This window comes from Mesoplodon densirostris, chromosome 11 (genome assembly GCF_025265405.1).
Source record: "Mesoplodon densirostris isolate mMesDen1 chromosome 11, mMesDen1 primary haplotype, whole genome shotgun sequence".
NCBI classification, from domain to species: domain Eukaryota; kingdom Metazoa; phylum Chordata; class Mammalia; order Artiodactyla; family Ziphiidae; genus Mesoplodon; species Mesoplodon densirostris.
In genome coordinates this window covers 3,780,436-3,801,970 of record NC_082671.1, presented here as the reverse complement: position 1 = coordinate 3,801,970, position 21,535 = coordinate 3,780,436, and the positions used below count along the sequence as shown (strand labels likewise).

Here is a 21,535-nt window from a genome sequence, read left to right as displayed (position 1 = left end):
TTAAGAGTTTCCCAGACAAACAAAAGCTGAGGGAGCTCCTCATCACCAGACCTGCCTTATCCGAAATGCTGAAAGGAGTTTTTCAAGCTGAAGTGAAAGGTCGCTAATTAGTGACTTGAAGACATGAAAATATACAACACACTGGTAAAGGGAAGTATATAACCAAATTCAGAATATTCTAATACTGTAATATGGTGGCGTTTTAACTCTGATCTAAAACAAGAGTTTTAAAGTTCTGGAGTTAAAGGATAAGAGTATTAACAATAACTGTAACTGCTGTAATTTGTTAATTAATACACAGTATTAAAAGATAAAATGTGACATCAAAACCATAAAAGGGGTAAAGGGGTTGAGTTTTTATGTATGATCTAAGTTCTTACTACCTTGAAATAGACTATTAGAGCTATAAAATGTTTTATTTCAGCCTCATGGTAATGGCAAAGCAGAAACCTACAGTGGATTCACAAAAGATAAAGAGAAGGGAATCAAAGCATAGCACTGTGGAAAATCACCATTTCTCAAAGGAAGGCAGTAAGAGGGGAAGAGAGAAACAAGGGAACTAGAAAGCAGCCAGAAAACTATGAATAAGATGGCATATTAAGAAGTGCTTACCTTCAATAATTGTTCTAAATGTAAACGGGTTGAATTCTCTAATCAAAACACATAGGTTAGCTGTATGGATAAAATAACAAGACCCAACCATATACTGCCTACGAGAGACTCACTTTGGCTTTAAAGAAACACATAGGCTCAAAGTGAAAGAATGGAGAAAGATATTCCCTGAAAGCAGAAGCAAAACGAGAGCAGGTGTAGTTACACTAGACAAAATGGACTTTAAGCCAAAAACAGTAACTAGAGACAAAAAGATCATTATGTAATGATTAAGGTGTCAGTTCATCAAGAAGACAAAATGGTCGTAATTTTATATGTTCCCAACATTGGAACACCTGAAAATGTTAAGCAAATACAAACAGATCTGAAGGCAGCAGTAGAGAATACGGTAAAAGCAGGTACTTCAGCACCCCACTTTAAACAGTGGATGAGTCTTCTAGACAGAAAATCAACAGGGAAACACTGGACTTGAATCAGAGTGGAACGGTTTTATTTTTTTCTTGTTATAAAAGAGTACATGCTAATATGTTTAAATAAGATATTTCATAAACATTTAGAGAGGGAAATTAAAATCACTTGTAATCCTACCCTAGAGCTAACTAATTATTTGTTGTATGACTATTCTTCATTCTGTTTGTATCTCCATATAAAGATTTTTACCACCTAGCAATAAATATGAAAAATCTTTCTAAATCAGTTAGTGATGTATATCACTATTTTAAATATCATAATATTCCACTGAATGATATACCACAAGCTATTTTCCTGGTCTCCTTTTGTTAAAGTGTTTTCCAGTTCCTGTTATTTTAACTCTAAGTGGTATATTGCCACTTCATTCCACCTCTGTTTTTACTGTTCTTCCAGAGAAACAAACAAATACTGATTTAAAACATTGGATATTAACATTTCTATTTTCCCATGAAATCCCATTCATTCTATACTATAGGAAATACGTGACAGAATTGGGGGATTAAATGAGGATTCCCAGAGAAATAAACTATATCCCAGAAATACATATCATCTACTAGAGAAATTTAGTTACTTAACACATTCAGTCATGAAAACTATTGTGTGTCTACCATGTGTTTAGGCATTGCTCTAGAATAGGCTTTCCTAAGCATTGTAGTTATATTTTTTAACTTGCAGTTGCCTTTCTTTAATTCAAATTTTAAAAATTTATTTATTTATTTATTTGGCTGCATCGGGTCTTAGTTGTGGCACACGGGATCTTTGTTGCGGCATGCAAGATCTTTTGTTTTGGTGTGCGGGCTTCTCTAGTTGCGGTGTGCAAGCTCCAGAGTGCGTGGGCTCAGTAGTTGTGGCGCATGGGCTCCAGAGTCTGTGAGCTCTGTAGCTGCAGCACGCAGGCTTAGTTGCCCCGCAGCACGTGGGATCTTAGTTCCCCGACCAGGGATCAAACCCACGTCCCCTGCAGTAGAAGGTGGATTCTTAACCACTGGACCACCAGGGTGTCCCTAATTCAAATTTTTTTATTGAAATAAAAAAAACATACCTCTTTCACTGGAGGCTCGCACGCCACCGCTGAGGCCGCCACCATTTCCCTAGCGATCCCTGAGAAGGTCCACCACATTCGCGAGCACTCGGCACCCACATCGGTGGGCGATGGAAGATTGCCTTTGCCGTCGCTGCAATTAAGGGTGTGGGGCGAAGATCCACCCTTGTGGTGTTGAGGAAAGCAGACGTGGACCTGACCAGGACAGCCCACTGAGGATGAGGTGCCACGTGTGGTCACCATCATGCAGAATCCACGCCAGTACAGGACCCCAGACTGGTTCTTAGACAGACAGAGGACCTGAAGGCTGGAAAACACAGCCAGGTCCTGGCCAAGGGTCTGGACAACAAGCTCTGGGAAGACCTGGAGCGACCGGAGAAGACTTGGACCCACAGAGGCTGTGCCACTTCTGGGGACTTGGTGTCCAGGCCAGCACACCAAGACCACGGGCCGCCACGGCTGTACTGCAGGTGTGCCCAAGAAGAAATAAATTTGTGGGCGTTGTCTGTTAATAAATAGTTTATACAGTTAAAGAAAACACATAACATAGAATTTACCATCTTAATCATTTTTAAATGCAGTTCCATAGTGTTATGTATATTCACCTTGTTGTAAAACCAATCTCCAGAACATTGCATCTTGCATTGAAGAGCTCGTCCTTTCCCCCTCGCCCCAGCCCCTGGTCACCACCATTCTACTTTATGTTTCTATGAATTTGACTAATTTAGATAAGTCTTCTAAGTGGAATCATACAGTATGTCTTTTTTTGACTGGCTTTTATCACATAGCATGATGAACTCAGGTTTCATCCATGTTGTAGCGTGTGTCAGGATGAATTTGAGGCTGCAAGATCAGCCTGGCATACTTAAGGTAATTCTGTGGACAGGTTTGTTTCTGAATCACTGAGTGGATATTCAAATCTTTGTTTGAACTTTGGAAAAATATTTATCAGAATTTCTTCGTGTATTTCATAGAGAGATAAACAGTTTGTGCCAGTTACTGGTCTGTCTTGGGAATTCATGTATGAAAGGCATGGAAGGCAGGAAATCATAATATACTGTGTTGATAGATATAAAAGACATATGAGCTGGGTTCAGCGGGAGCTTGAAGCAAGGGAGGGACCCAGGTCTACCTGGGATGGTTAAGGCAGGCGTCACAGACCCCCTAGCTGTCTCTTAGGAGGAATAAGAGAAGAGAGCTTTGAAAGTATTAATAGACCAAATAAAGTAGAAAATGAAAAGTCATAGAGGTATGAAATACTAAGGTGTATTTGAGGAACCATCAGAAATTTAGTATTGCTGGGGCAAAGAATATTTGAGGCAAATTCTGAAGGAAGATGCTGGAAGGGTCTTGTATGCTATGCCACTAATTAAAATTTTTATTCTGTAGACATAGGGAACAGGGAAGTGACACAGTCCGATCCATATTTCAGGAAAATAGTGCTGGTTCTATTAAGGGTGGATTGGAATGGGGAGAGACCAGAGCAGAAGACCAGTAAGGAATCCGTTGGATGAGTCCAGACAGGAACACTCTCTAAATTTAAGAATTAAGCACACTCGAAGATTAATGAGATAAATACCTAGGTGATCTTTTTGCCTGTCACTCATGCTGTTCACAACTCCTGACAGCCCCTGAACTGACCAGTCCTGGCACTCGGCAGCTTTGAAGTGTTTATTCAGAAACGTCCCTGTTTGTACAGACAGGTGTGGGAGTTCCTGGGCTTAAAGCAGATGTTGCAGCTCTTCTGGGATTTCTTGTGTCTGCACCATGAGACCAGCAGAGCCCTGTGCAGACAAGCTTCTGAAGCAAAGGACCGTTTTTTTCCGTTATAGACTCCATCACGCCAAGGAGAGTACCATTTGTTGCAACTAGTTAACCTGTATCATTGATTTTAAAATATTTCATGGCACATTAAATGATAGCAGTTTTGGTATTAATCTTTGTAATTTACAGTTTGGGAACTCTGCTTCTCATTATTTTGGCATGAAAACATTCCATTCAGTCATCATGCTACTTTTATTTTTTTATCATTTACCTACCTACTTACTTACTAACTTATTTATTTATGGCTGCTTTGGGTCTTCATTGCTGCACGCGGGCTTTCTCTAATTGTGGCAAGCGGGGGCTACTCTTCGTTGCAGTGTGCAGGCTTCTCATTGCAATGGCTTCTCTTGTTGTGGCGCACGGGCTCGTGGAGCACGGGCTCTCGGCGCGTGGGCTCAGTAGTTGTGGCTCATGGGCTCTAGTGCGCAGGTTCAGTAGTTGTGGCGCACGGGCTTAGTTGCTCCACTGCACGTGGGATCTTCCCAGACCAGGGCTCCAACCCGTGTCCCCTGCATTGGCAGGCAGATTCTTAACCACTGCACCACCAGGGAAGTCCCCATGCTACTTTTAATTTAGAAGGTTTCTGTAAGCTACATCAGGAAAACGATATCTACTATAAAAACTATGTGTCTATTCTTCCTTGAAGAAGATGTGTCGTCACTTTGGAGGTTAGTTATGTTGGTATTGATATGGATCCATTTCTAAAGGAAGTTATGTAGCTGTTACTAACTCATCCCTCAAGCACTTAACTACCCTTTCTACCCCTCTGACCATGTGTGTCATGAGTCTTCTTGCCTCTCTCCCTTCTGTCTTGGGTCTCAGCTGCTTTCCTTTCCTTCCGCACAGCCCTGGTTCCCGTTTAGTGCTGGGCCTCCCTGTCCTAGTGCTTCCGAGCTACGTGCTGATGTGCTGAAATGAGCTGTGGTGAGAGGCTTCTCCTTTAAATTACAGACTTCATGTGTTAAAACATTTTCATCTTTGTCTATAAATAAAACATCTAACTATATTAAAATCGTTTTATGGGCCTGAAGAGGAGGGGGATTGTCCCTTTTGGGGAGGAGCTTTTTTTTTTTTTTTTTAAGATAACTTGATCGGTTTTGTGGTGCTTGTTTTTCTTTGCTCATCATGACTTTTGCTCTCGGAATTCAGTAGATTCTGTCAGAATCTCAGTGGAGGAAAAGATATTTTTAACGCACTTTAAATGTGATATTCTCTTTGCATTGAGTCCAGAAGAGACTGATTTCTCACTTTAAATGTGATATTCTCTTTGCATTGAGTCCAGAAGAGACTGATTTCTCAAGAGGAGGAAAGGAAAGACTCGGGAACCACATGGAAGTTTATATTGAAAACTCCTTCTGGTACATTTTCATCATCATGTTGTAACAAAACTAACAGCCCTTAGGCACACTAATGTTGGGATATAAAACTCATATCCAGGGCTTCCCTGGTGGCGCAGTGGTTGAGAATCCGCCTGCCAATGCAGGGGACACGGGTTCAATCCCTGGTCTGGGAAGATCCCACATGCCACGGAGCAGCTAAGCCCGTGCACCACAACTGCTGAGCCTGTGCCCTAGAGCCCGTGAGCCATACCTACTGAGCCCACGTGCCACAACTACTGAAGCCCACACGCCTAGAGCCCGTGCTCCACAATGAGAGAAGCCACTGCAATGAGAAGCCCGCACACTGCAGCAAAGACCAAACGCAGCCAAAAATAAATAAATAAAAATAACAAATAAATTAGAAAAAACCCAACTCATATCCATTTGACTATTGACTAAAGGTTAAAAGATATAATTGGAGAGAAATATAAGACCAAGAGTATAAGTGGGTTTCTTCTTTCTACTTCTGTTGTCGCAACCTGAACTCTTTAGGAAAACTAAAATTTGTTAAGTGCCTTCCTCATGCCAGATTCACAGCTATAATAGAGGTGTCGTATTTTAAATTGTCAAAATCTTAACAGCTACTCTGGGAAATTTAGGCATTTGTATTACCATTTTATGGATAGGAAAATGAGATTCAAGAAATTACTTGTCTCAGATCACACAGCAAGTATAAGGCAGAGTTGAAGTCCAAACACATGCTTTTTCTTGTGTCACACTGTGCCTCAAGTCAGGTTTTTAATTATGTTATTTACTTATTTTTTTTAATTTAAGCAATAGCAAAAGTAGAAATAAGAAAGAAAAAAAATAGCCCCAAAACCAACTGTTTGGGAAGTCATCATTTGTAGTAAGTAAGTATTGATTCCTGTCATATTTCTAAAGCACATATACAGAAGGAAAAATAGGGGGAAAATTAGTGGGGTCGTAGAAACATGCCATTTTGAATAAAAACTGAATTTCATTTTACCTGATTGTAACAGAATGAGCAAATGGAGTTTCAACTGAGTATTTCTTTACTGTTCAGCAGAAGAATTCCTAAGACATCTTTCCAAGGATAGGAAAAGACTAAAAGATTAGGTCATGTTTTTCAGCAGCATTTAATCATGCTCTCAAAAATGAAGTTTTCACTTCTCGCCAGTATTTAAAGATATGCTTTATTGATAATTTCAGCTTCGCCAAGGTTTACAATATTTACATTTGATTTTATAACTATAATTTCCAAATTAACTCAGTGTAGGTTCCACATCTAAATTCCGTGCTTTGTCACCTGCCCTTTTCTGAATCTCCTCTTTACTTTTCCTGAATTCTTTGATTTTTTTGTTTTGTTTTGTTTATTGAATTTTATCTTTAATTGGTTTTTTAAGCAAAGGCTTATGGATATTGAATTCTTCTTTTCATGTTTTGTTTTTGCATGCTGGATAATATTTATTTTGCCATTATACTTGAAGATTTAGTTGGTTATGAAATTCCTGGATCTGTGTCTTCTAATGTAGAGTGGGTAGCTGTTCCCTAGTATCTTTCCTACCCCCACCTTATCTGAAACCTCGTAGCTTCCTCCTCTGAGAGTAAGTGTGAGTGGCTGGGAGTTGACTTCAGTCTGCTTTTGGTCTGAGAGTGTGGGGAGAAGGGACAGTGCCTCAGCTAGGGCCATGCACAGTCTTTGTCGGAAGACCTGGTCTCTGTTTTTTCCTTCTGAAATTTTGATTAATGTCCTATGTTCATCTTGGTAGAAGCGAGTAGGGTTCAGATCGTTTGCTAAATTCTTCAGTGTTTCCTAGAAAACGGCATATCCTGGTAGTTTCTCTTGCCTATACTGAGACTTCTAGAGATAAGTGTTCCTCCTGACTTTCATTTCTTGAACTGTCAGTTTGCCCTTTCAATCTTTTTCCTCCAAATTTGAGGTTATTACTGGGAATGCTCATGATTTTTTCCCCTCACTTCTGACCTTGGATTGCTTCTGGACTTAGAATACAGTCAAGGACTCGTCCATCCCCACCAGAGGTTTTGTTTCCTTACCTGTAGCTAAAGTCAAGATTGTGACCTTTGTCTTGTTTGGTTCCTGCGGCTTTTACAGTGTTTTGATTATTTTTCCTAAGTACTGGGTGGGGAGTTGGATTCTGAAATCTGCCACCTTTAGGCAAATTTGACGTATTTAGTTTTAAAGGCGATCTGAAAGAATACTGTATATGTGACCCAGGAAGCTGCATTCCACTGCAGTGTCACAGACAGGCATCAGCACTGGGCCAAGAGCAGCCTCAGCCTTTCACATCAGTTCTCTATACAAATATTGTCACTTTCCATGTGTTTCATGATGTGAATAGGGACCTAAAATTTACACGTTTTGTTCTATTAACAACAAAAAATTTTTCTGTTTTGGATATGGATTGCCTAGGATACGTTCACTACATCTCTATAGTCTGTTCCTTTTCTGTGGATGAAAAGTTTGTGTCGCAAGTTAGAATTAAAAATAGGAAATGAAAATTTTAATTGCCAGTTCTGCACAATTCTTGTTCTTTAAAGTTGTATATTTTAAGTGTTTGTGTAATACGATTATACTGAAAATTTAACACAGGTCTGTTCATTCAACAAGGGCTTATTGAATACCTATTTTAGGTGCTAAGGAAAGATATATAAGCAAATATACTAAAGCATGATCAAGTTAAAAAATGGGAGCATATACATAAAGCTACTGTGTGTGTGGACACACTGTGCCGTTCACATACTGATCACATCGCCAGTTGTGCTGTGCACTGGCCCTGGGTGTGCTGTGTGTGAAGGTAGCACAGAGTTCTGGCAGTGCTCCAATTATGTAAGACGTAAAGGGAGATGGGAGTTGATGATCAGGGCCAGCTTCTGGGTGGTTGTGGTATCAGAGAAGGATTGTAAAAGCTGGGAAGCAGTTGACAAGACATGGAGAATTACAAGTACTTCAGTAATATTGGGGCGTAAATTATAATGCATGATGGGAGCAAGAGAGGCGTTATTAAAGCTCACCAAGGGCCTTCTGTACCATTCCAAGGAATTTGGCCTTTATCCTGTGTATTAGTCAACAAATTATCCCAAACTTAGTGGCTTAAAACAATTATTATCTCAGTTCCTAACGGTCAGGCATTCGGGAACCACTTAGCTGTGTGCTTCTGGCCCCAACCTCTCGTGAAAGTGCAGCTGAGGGGCCATCTGGGGCCGAAGTCCTCTGAAGCTTGACTGTGGCTGCTCCACCTGGTTGTTGAGAAGAGTCCTCACTCCCTCACCAGCTGTTTGCAGGAGACCTCGGTGCCTCACTGTGGGGCAGCTCACAGAGCAAGTGGTCCAGGAGTGAGAGGGCACACGGTCTCTTTTATAACCTCATCGTGGAAGAGATAAGCATCACCTCTGCCATCTTCTGTTGGTCCCAGATCAGCACTGGTGTTACGCAGAAAAGGCTGCAGAAGGGTGTGAATGCCTGGCTGCGGAATCATTCGGGGGTCATTCTGGAGGCTGGCCGCTCCATCCCGGGAGCAATGAACAGCTACTGAATGTTTTGAACATGTAAGTGACGTTCATATTTGCGTTTCAGATGTGTGACTCTGCTGTGGAGAATGAGGTGTAGAGGACAAAATTTAAGCCATGGAAACACCGTAGTTGTTGGGATCCTAACACACAGCAGTGCTTAGGAGGTTTAAGGGACTTTTGAGAAATTGAATTCAAAAGACAGAAGAGGCGTAACATGCTGGTTATTGGTTGGACGTAGTGGGTTAGGAGATAGAGGAGCTCAGGATGACAGGTGTTGGTCGGAGTGAGACACAGGTGGATGTGGATGTGGTCCACTGAGATACAGGACATTGTTATAACTGTCCAGTCGACAGTTGGGTATCTGTAGGTTTGTAGCTCAAACAAAAGGAATGAGCAGTGAGTATAAAATGAAAGGGGGGCCTAAGCTGGAACACTGGGGAACTTACCATGTGGGGGAGGGGAAGAAATGATATGACTTAGATAGTAAACCAGTTAAGTGTGACTTCTCAAAAGCCAAGGGAGAATACACTGTCGAGAAAATGAGGAACTGTAGTTAACCTGTAATCATAAAATGTAAAGCTCAGTCTCGCTCTGAAGCCTCCTTTGAAAAGCACTCAGCAAATGCTTTAATGTAGTGGGTTAGCATGGTGACCCTCACCTCAACGTCAAAACAGAATATGAATGATTTTTTCCAAGGTAGTATCGTTAGGACCTAATGATCCCCTTCCCATTGCCCCCTTCAGAACACACACACACACACACACACACACACACACACACACAGGCCTCCTAACTTTATAAGACAAAATCAGCTGCTTCTCCACCCCTTCTACATCTTACTATAATGGACTATAACAAGAGTCAGCAAACTTTTTTCTGCAAAGGTCCAGATAGAATACGTGTTAGGCTTTGTAGGACACATGGTCTCTTTCACAACTGCTCACTCTCCATTGAGGTGTAAAAGCAACCGTAGCCAGCATGTTAATAAATAAATGCGGCTATGCTCCTGTACAACTGTATTTACAAATACAAGTGGCACAGCGTTTCCACTCCTAGGTATATGCCCCAAAGAATTGAAAACAAACACTCAGACAGATACTTGTACACATATGTTCACAGCAGCACAGTTCACAGTAGCCAAAGGGTGGAAGCAGCTCAGGTGTTGTTGGTTGAATCCTGAGAGGCGGAGCCGGGAGATGCGGGGGCCGACTGCAGTGCACCGTTTTATGTGCGGGACTTGAGCATCTCTGGATTTGGTGTCCACGTGGGTCCTGGCTTGGTTAACTGTACTATACCTACTTACTGTAGTGTCTGGGAAACTGTGTTGTGACACGTGTTTATTTAATCTTGAGTTTTTTTTGTTTTGGGGGGGCAGTTAGACTTGGGGCTAGGATCGATTGACGATGGTATTTTGTAGCCCAGTGTTTAAATAGTAACAGAAATGAGACAAACAGTTATTCATCTTTGTCAAGACTTACTGTTTGCAGTTTTCAAATGTATCTTCTTGAAATATGTCATCAAAATACTAAGATACATTTTAATGCCAGGACCTTTTTTCCTTTTTCCAAGTGTGCTTAACTTACTAGTCAGTTTAAAATGCACCCAAATAAAAATTAATTGCTTTGAAGAGGGAAGTTGAGATAATGTAGTAATTGCTATGTCGAAAAATTATATACAACTTAAACCTATCTACTGACATTTTGATGGTCCTTAAGACGTTATTTCCTACAAACTACTAAATGGATTTTGTGATTGGTATCAATTTTCACATATGCCACAAAAATCATCCTTTTTGCTTCCAGGTTAAGAATTCAAGGCTTATCTAGAAGTGAACGTTATTTTTTGAAATGCCGGTTTCTCATGTATCTCTCCAGTTAGTTGCTTCTCTAGAGTGTGATTCATTTTGCAGTGTGTTTTATGCGGCCTGGCAGGCTGCAAAGGCATGTGGCTCTTCTAGTAAGGAACACTCCATGACCAGAGCAGATGACCTGCCCCTGCCTCTTCCAGGTTTGGATGTCTTCTTCAGCAGGACACAGCCAGAGGTCATTGAGAAGGAAATGTCTGTGTCTCTTTTTTCCAGAAGTTTTAGTATTCATTAATTAAAGAACTTCCATTACTGAGTTCTTTTTAGGAAACTTGTTGGACTGTGTGGTCAATGATGAAGAATCAACTTAAGGGAGAAAAATGTATAATATTTTACAATATAACGTGACAAGACTTCCTATCAGGACTTATGAAGACCTTGTCCCTTGAGATATGAGCAATCACATTGCCATCAAAATGTCATTTCTTGGGCTTCCCTGGTGGCGCAGTGGTTGAGAAGTCCGCCTGCCAATGCAGGGGACACAGGTTCGTGCCCCGGTCCGGGAGGATCCCACATGCCGTGGAGCAGCTGGGCCCATGAGCCATGGCCTCTGGGCCTGCACGTCCAGAGCCTGTGCTCCGCAACGGGAGAGGCCACAACAGTGAGAGGCCTGAGTACCACAAAAAAAAAAAAAAAAAAAAAATGTCATTTCTTTTCTCTCTTTTTGATTCACTGGAAAGCCTTGAGCCTTGATATGTTTGCGATTTAATCGTTGTGGTTCCCCTGGGCCTCAAGTTTCATGCTAAGGGTTTGAACACCTGAGGCATGTGTACAGTCCAGTCATCATCTCCGTGACGGGGGATGGTGTGGCGGGGCTCATGAGCCAGACTCCATGTTTTCACTCGGCCTGTCTCTTACTGTTTTGTACCTGTCGTTCCCAAATATATACAATCAAGTAGGTCTTTACTGAATTAAAGTAAATTTGTCTCTGTACCCCCAAAGGATCGGGGCATTGGAGTCAGCTCTATGGTCATGATACAGGGTTTCTACAAGGGGAAGCATAAGTTAATATTAGTATGTGACTGGCCTTTGGCTTGGAGGCTTCAGTAAATCTGTAAAGTGAGATTGATTCGGAATAGTAGTTTTTTTGTCTAGCTAAAAACTGTTTGGCATCTTGGCTTAAAAGTAGTTCTTTTTGATAACTAGGAATGTGGTTTTTGTTTGTCTTAGTGGCGTTAAGCATTTTATTCAAACAGTTGAGAACATAAAAGATAGCTTGGTGATTATACTTAGAGCTTAATGTCAAAAGCCCTTTTCAACCAACACATAACCTTTACAGCTGGTTATATTTCCTGTTCTCCTGGACGAGAGGTTGGCCCTATTTCCAGTCCTGGTTTGGAGTATCTATACTGTCTGCACAGGTCGCGCTGATGGCAGTGCAGGTCTCCAAGCCCAGCGACGCCCTGGCAGGTCTGTCCCCAGCATGACTCCAGCTCGTGCTCTTTATTGCCTCATGTAGGGGGAACCAGGCTCACGGTCCCTTGCTTTTTTATTTTAAGCACCGAAAGGTGGCCTTCTTGGGTTTTTCCCAGACTTGGTTTTAAAGTCTGGGAAAAGGCTCAAGAGGGAGATTTGACTTGGGGAATGTTATTTTCTTGAATGGGTAAATAAAGTCAGGGAAAAACGGAGGTCAAAGGAAAGGAGATCAGAGGATGGGATGCATTTAGGTTTGTTCAATAGTTCTCTCACCATAATAATTCACTCAGAAAGGATTCATTTTGAATAGTGTTAAAAGCAACTGGCCTGGGGCGAGTGCAGGCCAGCACTGAGGAACTGCGGTGGACTGAGACCTATTGTATTTTTTAAGTGATTCCAGGGCTGCCCAGGTGTCCTGATTTAAAGGCTGCTTCTCGAGTCCGGAAGTCGTATCTTGTTCCGAGGTTTACTGTGATAAAGCACACAGCCCTAGGGACGGCACTGCTGCCTCCTTGAGTCACTTTCCAGGCTGGAAAACCCCGTGATTTATTTATGCCATACCATAGTAGGAAAGACAGTCGTGTAAGCCACACATGGTTTCTGGGATGGGTATTTGACTGGGGAAGTGCCATAAATCCATGAAGTGAGATAGGGCAGAGCCAGCCGCAGCTCATGTCATGTCCAAGAGATCTCTTCCTGTTTCATAGGGATGTACAGTCCAGAACTGGTGAAGTCCAGCATCCTTCTCGGAATGTGTCCTCGGGCTTTTTGTGTGCAGTTTCAGTCTACCCAATCTTTGATTCGTTGCTTACAAACCTAAAAAATAGCTCTGAAACGTAGTTGTCACTCATATTTTCTCTTGAATTTACGTCTGTAAAGTAGAACTGACTTGAATATTTTAGATTGTTGCTCATAGGCTTTTCAAGAAATTTTTGTTTGGAAAATTCTTCACTGGACTACTAAGCCACGATCAGTCATCCTCTTTTGTACCTAAATTTATGATTGCCAGTGTTGCAACAAGCTTGGAGTTCTGCCTAGCTTTTTGAGCTTCATTTGATTCCCCAGCTCTAATAAAGAGAATCTGTTAGAATTGCACTTAGGATTTATATGGGTAGCCAAATACTGAGCCAAATACAGACAGCATGATATTTTTTCATTTTAACCTGAATGAAATAGTCTTGTTGTTTTCGTTAAACTGTTTATTTTGAGATTATTGTAGATTCACATGTATTTGTAAGAAATAATACAGAGAGATCCCCTGTACTCTTAAGGAAGTTTCCCCAGTGGTAACGTCTTGTGATTTTGTGCACAGTATCACAACCACAGACGCTGATGTCATCAAGATACACCACGGAGATTCCCTTTTATAACCATACCTACTTCCCTCTCATCCCTGCCCCCTCCTCTTCTCTTGGCAGACGCTGATCTGTTTTCTGTTTCCATAATTCTGTCATTTCAAGAATGTTATCTAAATGGAACCATACTGTATGTAATCTTCTCAGATTTTTTTTCACTCTGCATAATTATCTGGAGATTCATTGAGATTGTTGTGTCTACAGCAGTTCCTTCCTTTTTATTACCGAGTGATAACTGCATAGTGTGGATGTAATACAGTTTGTTTAATTTTCCTGGGTTGTTTCCAGTTTTGGCCATCATGAATAAACCTGCTATAAGTATTTGTGTACAGATTTTTGTGTGAAGTCAAGTTTTCACTTTTCTGGAATAAATGTCCAGGTATACAGTTGCTGGATCATACGGTAGTTGCACGTTTAATATTTTAGGAAATTGCCAAACAGTTTTCCAGACTGACAGTGCCATATTATGTTTTCAGCAGCACTGTACAAATGATCCTGTTTTTCTCCATCTTCACCAGCATTTGTCATTGTCTCTATTCTTATTTTAGCAAGTTTGATAGTTGTATAGTGATATCTCATTGTGTTTTGTTTTTTTAATATAAAATTTATTTATTTGTTTTTATATTTGGCTGCGTTGGGTCTTCGTAGCTGTGCGCGGGCTTTCTCTAGTTGTGGCGTGTGGGGGCTACTCTTTGTTTTGGTGCACGGGCTTCTCATTGTCGTGGCTTCTCTTGTTGCGGAGCATGGGCTCTAGGCACATGGGCTTCAGTAGTTGTGGCTGGTGGGCTCTAGAGAGCAGGGTCAGTAGTTGTGGCGCACGGGCTTAGCTGCTCCGGGGCATGTGGGATCTTCCCGGAACTGGGCTCAAACCCGTGTCCCCTGCATTGGCAGGTGGATTCTTAACCACTGCACCACCAGGGAAGCCCTCTCACTGTGGTTTTAATTTGCATTTCCCTAAAGGAGAATGATGTTGAATATCTTTTTCATGTGCTTATTTGCCCTCTATATGCTTTTCAGCCTTCTTCCCATTTTCTAATGAGATTTTTTTTTTTTTTTTACTGTTGAGTTTTGAGAGTTCTTTATTCTGAATAGTAGTCTTTTGTCAGATATGTGGTTTGCAAATATTTTCTCCCAGTCTGTACCTTATCTTTTCATCCTCTCAACAGAGACTTTTAACTAACTCTGGCTTTAGTTATTGGACTTTTTTTTTTTAATTAATAAACTTTATTTTTTAGGTTCACAGCAAAATTGGGCAGAAGGACAGAGAGTCCCCATTCCTCCCACCCCTGTACACGCACAGTCTCCCCCAGTGACAACTGCGGGCACATGTATCATAATCAGTGACCCTACATTGGTGCATCACTGTCACCCAAAGTCCATAGTTTACATTAGGGTTCGCTCATAGTTTTGCATGTTCTGTGGGTTTTGACAGATGTACGGTGACATGTACTCACCATTGTAGTATCATACAGAGTATTTTCGCTGCCCCAGGTGTCCTCTATGCTCTCCTTATTATCTCCTTATCCCTCCCTCCCCCCACCCCCTGGCAGCCACTAATCTTTTCACAGTCTCCATAATTTTGCCTTTTCCAAAATGTCATATAGTTGGAATTGTATAGTATGTAGCCTTGTCAAATGGCTTCTTTCACTTAGTAATATGAATTTAAGTTCCTTTCATGTCTTTTTCATGGCTTTATAGCTCATTTCTTTTTAGCACCAAATAATATTTTATTGTCTGGATGTGCCACAGTTTATCCACTCACTCACTGAAGGATTTTCTAAGTTTTGACAATTATGAATAAGGCTGCTGTAAACATCCCTGTCCAGGTTTCTGTGTGAGATAGGTTTTAGTTCACTTGGGTAAATACAAAGCAGTGTGTTTGCTGGATCATGTGGTCAGAGTAGGGTTAGTTTTGTGAGTACGAAACTGCCAAACCGTCTTCCAAAGTGGCTGTATGTTTTTGCGTTTCCACCAGCAGTGAACGAGAGTCCCTGTTTCTCCATATCCTCACCAGCATTGGTGTTGTTAGTGTTCAGATTTTGGCCATTTTAATAGGTGTGTCATGGTGTCTCATCATTTCAGTTTGCATATCCCTGATGATATGGAGCATCTTTCATGGGTGTATCGTCTTTGGCAATGTGCCCGGGAGTTCTGCCCATTTTTTAATCAGGTTCTTATTGTTGAGTCTTAAGAACTGTTTGCATATTTTGGATAACAGTCCTTTATCAGATGTGTCTTTTGCAAATATTTTCTCCCAGTCTGTGACTGGACTACTCAGTCTCTTGATATTTGAAATTTTTAAACATGTTTTTTTAAAAATAAAATAACGGTACATGCTTCTCAACAAGAGTATCCAGAATATAAAGATTTATATGCTTAAAGAATTTAAGATTCTCTTATTTAATACAGAGACATTATTAATGAAATGCAGGGGGAAAATAATTTCTAGATGTATGTGATTAACCAGTCAAATTGGAAAGGGTTTATTTTCCAGTTTTACAAGTGTCATTTACAAATAACTTTTTAGAAGAAAACAACCAGTTCCTTTTCTCATATGGTTAAACAGTTGATAAATAAATCACTGCTTAGTATATACTGCCTCAGAAGGCCCAAAGACCCATTCGGCCTCCTTTCCATCCAACACAATATATGGAAATACCCTGCTCTCCCTGGAGCTTCAGAAGGCCTAAGGCTTCACCCACCTCCTTGCTTCCCGGGGCTCTTAGGGGTCACCGGACTCCATCCACCCAAGACTGCATTTTAGGTGAAAAGAATTTAAAAGGCACTAAGAATGGGAAGCATATATTTGGGGAACATAAGAATTTTCCAAATATTCAAGGATCAGGCTGGGAAAATTGGTTTGGAGCCAAACTGCAAATGGTTTGAATGTTATCATGTGTAGTTTGTGAATTTGTATAATTATCTTTTACATAGAATGGTGAATTTTTGTGGCTAGAATGTTCTTCGAATTCATAATCTTAATCCAGAAAACATCAAATTGAGATCTGTCAGTAGATCCTCAAATAATCTCTCATTCCCTGCACCTTTGGTCTTAGGCTCTTAAAGCAGTTACCCTCAAGTATGATGGGACATGCACAGAGTAGTCACAGAAATTTGTGAAAATTAAAATAATACACATAGTAGAGATTATCTGGAGAGTTTTACATTTACTTTCTGTTGCTCTCTCTCTTTTGGTTTCTTCCAAAGTATGTACAAAATAAATCTTATATTCATGATCTCCTGTGTAAGACAATGCGTATTTACTCTAGAACAGGACTACTTTGTTTGAAATATCTTTTTTCTTTTTAAAATGTTGTCTTCTATGCCATCTAAGCATATGTACTCAACCCGATCTCTTAGTTCTCATTGTGATAAAATTCTAGGGTATGAGAAGCAATGAGTCATCTCGCCCAGAGGTGTATTTGGGCAAATCAAATAATGAACTTCATAAACTAAGATATGATGTTATGTTGTTGTTTTTTCTTTGCAAAAGTCTTTTAATTTTCTTAACTTCCTAGGGTAGTTGCAGAGATATGGTACATTAAGGATTCCTGCTCTGCAGAGATTGCCATAGAAACTAACAGAGAGAAGATATCTGGACTCTTAGCCAATCAGTAAAAGATAATAAGGCCCTATGTCAACTTTGATACAATTCACAGGAGGTCATTTCATTTTGCCTCATATGACTCAAGCAGGAACATTCCCCAGTAATGTTGTATTTTAATCCCTATAAAGTTTCCTAATATCAGTCTGATCATGAAAGAGCCATTGAAAATCCACATTTTATTTGTACTCTTTATACTAATTTCTTTTTCTAATGTAATTTTTATTTTATATTGGAGTATAGTTGATTTACAATGTTGTGTTAGTTTCAGTTATACATACATATGTATATATGTATTCTTTTTCAGATTCTTTTCCCAATATTAGGCTATTACAGAATATAGGTAATAACAGGAATATAGGTAATATAGATTATTACAGAATATTAAGTAGAGTTCCCTGTACAGTAGGTCCTTGTTGATTATCTATTTTATATATAGTAGTGTGTATATATTAATCCCAAACTCCTAAATTATCCCTCCCCCCAATCTTTCCCCTTTGGTAACCATGAGTTTGTTTTCGAACTCTGTGAATCTGTTTCTACTTTGTAAGTAAGTTCATTTGTATCATTTTTTTTAGATTCCACATATAAGTGATATCATATGGTATTTGTCTTTCTTTTCCTGACTTATTTCTTAGTATGATAATCTCTAGGTCCATCCATGTTGCTGCAGATGGCATTGTTTCATTCTTTTTTATGGCTGAGTAATATTCCATTGTGTGTGTGTGTGCGCGCGCACGCGCACACGTGCGTGCGGGCGCGCACGTGTATGTATATATGTATATATATACATATACACGTTGTGTGTGCATGTGTGAGTGTATATATATATATCACATCTTCTGTATTTATCTGTTGAGGGACATTTTGGTTGCTTCCATGTCTTGGCTATTGTAAATAGTGCTACCATGAACAAAGTGGGGGGTGCATGTATCTTTTCGAATGGTTTTCTCCAGTTATAAGTCTTACTTTGTTCTCCAAGATAATCGAGGCAAGAGGTCCAACATTTATCAGCTCTTTGCTTAACTTAGATTTAAGGAGTAGACTTTACACATGATACAGCTTACAGATTGCTTTAAATAAAATATCTAGACATATTTGCTTATCTTAGAAATTCATCAGCCAATTAGCCCATCAAATGCCAGTTCATACAGATCACCTGGCTCTGTAAGACTTGTATTCAGTGTACTTGGGCTTAAGGAAGAGCAAAATTAGGCCATGGCACCTTGGACAAACTTTTGGCAAGCAATTGTTTAGCACTAAGGAGAAAGAATAGCATTTCTAAATATTAAAAAGACAGTTATGTGGAAGAGTGATTAAATTTCTTTAATGTGGCCTAAAGTGATAGAATTAAGGAATTTAGAAGAGAAGCTTTCAGGATTGATTATAAAGTCATTTCTAATAGCGGGGTTATCAAAGCTAGTGTAGGCCGCTTTGGGATAACTAGAATTCCATGTCTTTAAATGTGTCTAAGCGTAAGCTGGAGGGTTACTTGACAGGAATGTAATGGAACAAAATCAAGCAATTATTTTCAAGGATGGATTTGATGGTCTATAAGGCCTTTTGCTGTTCTAAGAGTCTGTGATCCTAGTTTTGCTCTCTGTGATCTTGAAAGACTAATTTATGGTCTCTTTCTACTTCTTTCCTGCTGTTTACTCCTCAACCCTGTTCAATCCCAGCACTGAAACTGCTTTCCAAACTAACCAGTAACATTCTGAAAGCTAAATCCAAAGGAGATTTTGCATTCTTTTTCTTGGCTTGTCCATAAACACTTTAAAGTGTTTGATCACTTCTTATTTCTTGAAACTTTCTCTGGCTTCCAAGATACCACTCACTCACACCTTGTTTTCTACTAAGACTTTTGCCCTCAGTTTTTTACAGGCTTTTCTTCCACCAGTGCTGTGTGCCCCTCCTGATCTTGGTGGGCCCGTGTATTATTTCACCTAACTTCTATGCTGACCATTTCCACACCCATCTTTAACTCAGGCCCATCAGTACAACTGCCTACTAGATGTCTCCTCTCTCAAGTTCATAGGGTAGTTGTAAGGATTTATTACTTAATCCATGTAAAGTGCTTAGCAAAGCATCTAGCTGTGTAGTAATCACGACAGTGTTGATCATGGTAAACTTTTACCCAGTTCGTTAAGACTATTTATTCTCTTGGGGAACCATTGGCTTATCCTTAAATCACCACTTTCCAAACTGTTTTCTTGGAATACTACATCTCAAGGTGTTACCTGAGACATGGAAGGAAGGAAGGAAGTAGGGTTCCATTCAAGTAAGTTTGGAAATGGTCTGTAATAGGATTGGCAAACCTTTTCTAAATGTATTGGATTTTAAGGGCCATTTGGTCTCTGTCAGACCACCCAGATTTCCTGTTGTAGTGCTGAAGCAGCCATAGAAAATACTTAAACAAATGAGTATGTTTGCGTTCCATTAAAATTTTATTTATAGACACTGAAACTTGAATTTCATATCATTTTCACAAAATATTATTTTATATTATATCACAAAAATATTCTTTTCCTTAAATTTTCAACCATATGAAAATGTAAAAGCCATTCTTTGCTCATGGACTGTGCATAACCAAGTGGTGGACAGACTTGGCCTGTGGGCAGTAATTAGGGGAACCCTGCTTTAAAACATGGCCTTCTATTAAAGATACGTAACTTACATCATAAAAAGCTCTTATAAGGTCTGTGCCAGTGTCCTGTTAGGTCCAGTGTTTCTCCTGTTTATTTGACTATGGCAATCTTTCTTCATGGGACATTTGTTAATATCTCTTGCCTTACTTCTGTGGAATACACTTTTGAGAAATATGTGCTAGAGGTAAAAATTTTGGTTGTGGAACAGACCGGAAATAAGAGAAAGTATCTTGTCTTTATTACTCTTGCTCTGATCAGCTGAGCTAACTAGTCACAGAGTGACTAGTAAAATGGAATTACCCCTGCGAGGAAGGTACCAGTTAGGCACTCACTACACGTGGTTCAAAGATTGGCTGAGTTGAAGTGGACATGGTAAATTTCATGTCATTGATCAGCTTTCAGAAGTGGGAAAAGTGTATACGCTGCTATAACATAAGGCAAACAGAGGTGCTGTAAGAGAGAAAATACTCAGTTGAGGAGGAAGAGATCCGGAGGCCATAACAAATTACGAGCAGTAATCGTTATCATTTTCCATAGTTTTAAAATCTTTACTACTCTTGTTAAAATAAGCAAAAATTTTAAAGTTTAAAAACGTTTGTAGTTTACATACCGTAAATTCTAAAACTTACTTTGAAATAATATTTTCAGTTGTCCTTTTCCTATATCTTTGAGAAGTAAAGCGATGGTTATTGCTTTACTATTTTGAACGTATTTTCCCTATTAAAAATAATACAGGGCTTCTCTGGTGGCGCAGTGGTTGGGGATCCGCCTGCCAATGCAAGGGACACAGGTTCAAGCCCTGGCTCGGGAGGATCCCATATGCCGTGGAACAACTGAGTGCGTGGGCCACAACCACTGAGCCTGCGCTCTAGAGCCCGTGAGCCACAACTACTGAACCCACGAGCCACAACTACTAATAAAAATAAAAATAATAATAATAATACAATTGCTAATGCAGAGAAACTTCAAAATTTAAAAAAAAAACACTTTTATCAGAAGATTCTACATCTCCCCTCCTTGTATGCCTACCATCACCATGTGCCCCTTATATGTAAAATGGAAAAACAGGTGTAGAGGCCCTGCTTTCTAATTTATGTCTATCACTTGACAAGCAGCTGGAACCTAAGGGAGGATGCAGAGAACACGGGCTCCCAGCCGACAACAGTAACAATTCATCTAGCGAGTGCAAGCATAGTCACTTGTGTATTCCTATAGAATTTCCCCACCAGATGTTTCGTTGGAAACCTGTGTAGGAGAGGAGTTGTTCTTATAATTTTTGCCAACAAACTGATAGGAGGTGAATGATGGAATTGTTGAATCATTAATACATTGCAGAGTTTGCTTTCAGCTGTTTTGTCCAGCAAGTACCTTGGTGACCTTCAGCATCTCAGCAGCCCAGCATCTTCAGGCCCCTCGCAGCACCCCAGCAGTCATGCATATGTATCCCTACAGCTCTCAAAGGGCTTCATAGACAGCTTGCAGAATATCTGGGATATTTACTCATTGGAACGGTTCCTACTTTTTATTTCAGGCAGTGTACCACAAATCCAGACATGAGATGTTCTGTATAATGTTGGCCGTTTTGTGAAATCAAGGCACACTGGGCTCTTGATTGTGCTAGAAGGTGGAGAATGAGTGCCATGATACACTGGCATTCTTCTAGCAGATGTCATAGCAAACAGACTCGGAATGCAGTGCAAGCTAAAGGCAAGGCAGACAGCCCCCATGGTAGCACCATGTGGACAGCTGGTATGGACATGTTATCTATCTACAACTGGAAAAGGTTAAGTAAACAGTGGGACAGTGACAAAGTGCAGAGATTAATTGCTTA

At 40.2% G+C, this 21,535-nt stretch overlaps 1 protein-coding gene and 1 pseudogene across 5 annotated transcripts in view; both read left to right on the top strand.

Annotated features, from left to right (window-relative positions):
- The window catches only part of ERC1 (ELKS/RAB6-interacting/CAST family member 1), a 390,173-nt gene that overhangs the window by 267,081 nt on the left and 101,557 nt on the right, over positions 1–21,535 (top strand). The window lies entirely within an intron of this gene.
- On the top strand, positions 911–2,615 carry LOC132498390 (small ribosomal subunit protein uS13-like; annotated as a pseudogene).